Source organism: Parus major, chromosome 20 (assembly GCF_001522545.3).
Source record: "Parus major isolate Abel chromosome 20, Parus_major1.1, whole genome shotgun sequence".
Classification (NCBI taxonomy): domain Eukaryota; kingdom Metazoa; phylum Chordata; class Aves; order Passeriformes; family Paridae; genus Parus; species Parus major.
In genome coordinates this window covers 13039289-13044291 of record NC_031788.1, presented here as the reverse complement: position 1 = coordinate 13044291, position 5003 = coordinate 13039289, and the positions used below count along the sequence as shown (strand labels likewise).

At 47.0% G+C, this 5003-nt stretch overlaps 1 long non-coding RNA gene across 1 annotated transcript in view; it reads right to left on the bottom strand.

Moving 5' to 3' along the window:
• LOC117245376 overlaps positions 1-4196 on the bottom strand; it is a 35851-nt gene extending 31655 nt beyond the window's left edge. Inside the window, exon 1 of the long non-coding RNA XR_004500028.1 lies at positions 3911-4196. This is a non-coding gene — a long non-coding RNA (uncharacterized LOC117245376). The remainder of the gene's footprint in view (positions 1-3910) is intronic.
• Positions 4197-5003: the final 807 nt, after the last annotated feature.

The window sequence follows — 5003 nt, the reverse complement described above, 5'->3', positions numbered from 1 at the left end:
TTTTTTAATTTTTACATTTTTTAATTTTTACATTTTTTAATTTTAAGGTTTGTTTCATTCTCACCATGACATGATCAGCACACACAGGGGTGCAGGACAGGCTGATCTTTGCCCTTTTGGGGTTTTACAGCCCCTAAGCCAGGCCCACCCTGACCTTCCAGCCCGGGAAGGAAAGCAAGGCTAACTCTGGAAAAGCAATTTATTAATTTATTTCTCAGTCCTGATGCAGGGGAGCTGCAGAGCCACCAGAACTGGGCAGAACTGGGACAGGGACAGCACATTTTCTTCACACCAGTGTCCTTCATTTCTACCAAAATGATAAAAAAAAAATAAAAGAAAAAAGCAAAAAATGTTCTCTCTCATCCTTCATCCTTTGATTCTTTAGGTTATTGAACACTTTCTATTCCTGTGTGATTGGGAGGGAGCTGGGAGAGGCAGCAGAGGAATCCCAGGAGAGACACGGGCAGGGATTCCCAGCTCCAGCCGGATCCCACGCTGGCATCATCCCTTTCCCAGGCAGGATCCGCAGGTTTCCCTGCTCTGCCACAGCCTCAGAGCGTCTGAGGAGCCCAAAGGCTGCAGGAGCCCAAGCCTGGGGAGCAGGAGGGGTCAGGGTGTGGGTGTCACCCCCAGAGCTCAGCAGGGACAGGGGCTGTGCCACCACTGATGGCCCCTGGGCTGGGCACCCTGAAACTCACCCCTGAGATATGATATATATATATATATATATATATATATTAATCACCCCAATTCCATGGCAGGGACAGCTCCCACTGCCCCAGGCTGCTCCAGCCCTGGCCAGGGACCCTGCCAGGGACCCAGGGGCTGCTCTGGGAATCCCAGCCCACCCTCCCAGGGAACAATTCCCTGCTAGGATCCCATCCAACCCTCCTCAGCTGAAGCTGTTCCCCCTGCCCTGTCCCTCCAGGCCCTTGCAGAGAACCTCCCTCCACCTCTCTTGTAAAATCCTTTCAGATCCTTTGCAATAAAAATTTATGGATGTGAATAATTGAATTTTGGAGACTGAGAGAAATCATTTGGGCAAGGTCAGGACCTAGGACTGAACACAGAGAAAGTTTTGTACCCTTGAAAGACTCGATACCAACATTTAAATCTTACTAAAAACACAACCGCAAAATAGTGTTTGTTGTTTAAACCAACCCACAATATCAATGGCTTTTCTTGTGTTCTTATGCATAAAACTAAAGAAGGGCTAGGAGAATTCCAGTCCATCTGATAGGGAAATGAATTCAAGGGAAGGCTCTGTATCCATAAAGCCCTGTGCTCACCACGTGCTGCCTTTCCAACACCCAACCAACTCCATGCACAACAAGAGCTTCTGACAGGTTTAGCAGTTGAAGATTTGTCCATTTGTGAGTCCCATCACACTCAGAATGGGCTTTCTGTATTTCTGCCAAACTGTTCAAAGCAGGAACTTGTCTCTTGTGCTTTATCTTCTTATAAAAAAAATTTAAAATGTCAGGCTAAAAAGACAGGTCCAAACAGCTCCTGGCCACCTTGGCAAACGTGCTGCTGTTGTTTAGAAACCCTTGCAGTTATTATTGTTTGGGGATTGTTTCTGTTATCTCACTTTTAATAAAAGACAAGTGACTTCCAACGTGTCAAGGAAATCTAATAAAATATAAATAAAAACTATTTGCCTGTGTTTTTTCCCCCTTTTACTTTGAGCACAAATTACATTAACAAAGCAAAATACCGCAGACAATCAAGATTTGAGTGTAGAACCAGCCAGAAACGCTTTGTGTTTATTAAGTTTTCATTTCTGAGAGCCTGCACCACCTTTCCTGCATTAAGAAAAGCTCCATCCAGGATGTGCTGGCTGAAGCCCAGCACAACCAGGAGTGGCTCAGACACAAACAGCTCCATGTGGAACCTGCCTTTGGGCCAGGATCCTCCCTCAGGAGGAGAGCAGAACCCCAGGTGTGACACAGGCAGAGAATTCCTGGTGCATTCCTGCTTTATTCCTCTACCAGTGACCCTCCAGTCAGAAGTTTCTTGTTCATCCACTGATTTTAGCTTGGAGCTATACCTGGAGGGATATTCAGAGTAATTTACCCACAGACAACCAAGGGGTTCCCCATAAAGCTTTGGCTAGACACATGGGTATTTCAGATTTACTTTACATTAGAAAGCAATACAGATGGGCTCTTGAGATGTCAGGAATTATTATTTTTTTTTAAAAGGAGGAAAGAAAACCCAAAACCCAACAGCTGTAGTCCCACCTTATTTCAAGTCTCCTGTTACACCCAGTCATAGCTATTGTTTTTCTCTAGAGATTTACTTAATACTGGTAGAATTTTGTCCTTACAATAATTCCTCTTTTTAATGCAACCCCCAATTTTTATTTTTAAAAATCCCAAGCACACAGAAACCCCAGACCATTTCACTTTGACCCTTTGGCTGACCTGTCCAGCCCAGCCAAATGAACAAAGCTGGGAACTCTTCACTCTCCCCTCATCAGGAGTGGAGGCTCAGCAGCAGGAAGGGAGCGACAGGGCAGCCCCACTGTACAAACCTTCAGACACTCACTCACTCTCCACCAGATCTCGTTCTCACCTTGCAGGCACCAATTCCACATTCCAGACACCTGCTCCACACAGCCCAGCCCCAGCCAGCCCTTCTCAAAAGCAGACTTGTTTAATTTCAGCTCCACAATTAGATTATCTCTAATCTAGCAAGGAGCATTTTTGAATACTAAGAAACAATTTTAAACAACGCAGCTTACTTTGCTTAACACAGCCTTCCTTAAAGCTGAATAATTCCTGCTCAAGTGGTGCCAGCTCGTTCTGCTCTGGAGATCTGTCACTGCCTGACAGCAGAGGGATGGCAATCCACCACTGGCACTGGACATATGCTCTCGAGGTGGACAGCACTCCCACGACTCATTGTAAATTAGGAAAAGGATTAAACCCACCTCCCTCCTCAGCCTGCTTGTGTTATTTCATCTGGCAAAGACCATACAGAAATTAATAATAGCTTTCCCACCCGCAAATAAAAGTGTGCTACTTTAGGTTTTTGGCAGCGAGCTGGCATTTTGTCATTTAATCATTTCACATCATTACACTGCAATATGCAATGTAATGAGATGACACTCCTAAATGACAAACACTGGGTACCTCCTGGGCTGCAAGGAATAATGGCATGGCAAGGAAATTGTGCACTTAACGCCGCCGCTTCACTCCCCCGAGTTGGGATAAAGCTCACAAGACTTGCAAGGAGAGCCTCACCTACAGATGGCTGAGCTGACCCTTCAACACATTTCAATCCTGCAGCTGAGATCCAGCAAGGGCCCAGGATCCCAAATCCCACCCCTTACCCGAGGTGCTGAGGAGAGCAATCCCAGCCCTTCCCAGGGTCACAGGAGAAGGGGAGCCAGAGCCTCCTTATCTCTGCAGCCCACTTGATTTGGAGGATATATTAACCTTTAAGCATTTTGGAGAAATGCCCCCGGAGATCTCCTGCCAGAGCCTGATTTGATTGTCTGGGGTGGTGGCAAAGAGGGGAGAAAAGCAGGGAGAAGTCCAACAAAGCCAACCCTTGGTGCCCACACGTCACGAGCCTCAGAACATTTCAAAGCGACCCCTAAATGTCTGAGGCCCCCCCAAGGACCTCCAAGATCCTCAGAATTATTCTTTCCCACCCTTTCTTCCTGTTCTCAATTCAAGTCACACAAAGGCCACCGAGGAAGCCATAAATAACAGCCTCAAATGTCACTGCTGTGCTAAAACCCCTCTCCTGCTGCACATCCAAAGTGCCACTTCCACCTCTCCACCAGGAACCTGCAACTGGATGAAATCACCCCCAGGACACCTCCTGAAAACCCCAAACCCCTGGGCTGTGGGGAGAGCTGGGAGAGGCCCCAAATAAAGCCCCCAGTGCAGGATTGTACCTGTGCAAAGGGATCTTTCCATCGGTGCCCAAGCACAGCTCCAGGGGCTCCCCAGGTTCCTGCAGGATCCAGCAGAGCTGGGCACAGCTGGCAGGGGAGCCAGAGCAGCTGGCAGTGTGCTTGGGACCTGCCTGCCCAGCACAAGTTGAGTTTTGGCTACAAATTTATCCCCAAGAAGCCCTGAGGGGGCTGTTCCAGCCCCAGCTGAGCCAGGCCCAGGGGCAAAGCCCCGGTGCCTCCCTCCGCAGCCTCTCCACCACGCCTGTCAGGAGAACCGAGAGAGACAATAAAATTCTAGAGTGAAGAGCTCTTTAAATATTAGCTCAGCTGGTATTATCATACATTTTTCCAAGTTCAAACATGATAAAGTGATTTGAGAGTTTGCCAACTCCATATTCAGGGGAAGCATGCAGAGAGAGGAGAAACGCTGATATCTTTGATGTAAGTTTTTTCTTTTCCTCCCTTTTGTTGACTTTAAAGAACAGTCGTCTTAAACCTGATTTCAGAAGGCATCAGAAAATACTGGAAATTACACAACAGCTTTAGGAGCAGAGTTGCAGGTGGCAAGACACTTATTTTCCAAAAGCAGCTCTCCATGAATGGATGAGCCATCCCAAAGAAATGGTTATTTTCTTTGCCATCTTATTCACAGAAAAAGCCCTATTGAATTTCTGCTATTCAGTCATTTATTATTTAGTGGCTAAGAGAGAGCTGGCTTTTTACATTCTTCCCCACATCAGTGAGAAGAGACAATCCTTAAAAACAAATTCCTAAAGTGACAATGAACTTCTGGCTCCCACTCTTAATAAGCAGCCCTGAACATGTCTCTCTCCAGGACACGCTGTCACAGCAAAAGCACTTTAAAAACAGAGGGATCTGGCAAACAGGACTCTCCCAAGGTGCCCTGGCTTTGATGGGAACTGCCCCAGTTTGGGATGAGGTTGAGGGGGTCCAAGATAAGTTTTTCCAGGAGTGAAATCAGCGCTTGCAGAGGGGCCACAAAAGCATCCCAGGTCCAGCCCTGCCCACGTTACTCCAGGATATTTTGCACAGCAAAACCTTGCAAGGCTGAATAATGGCTTGAAAGACAAAT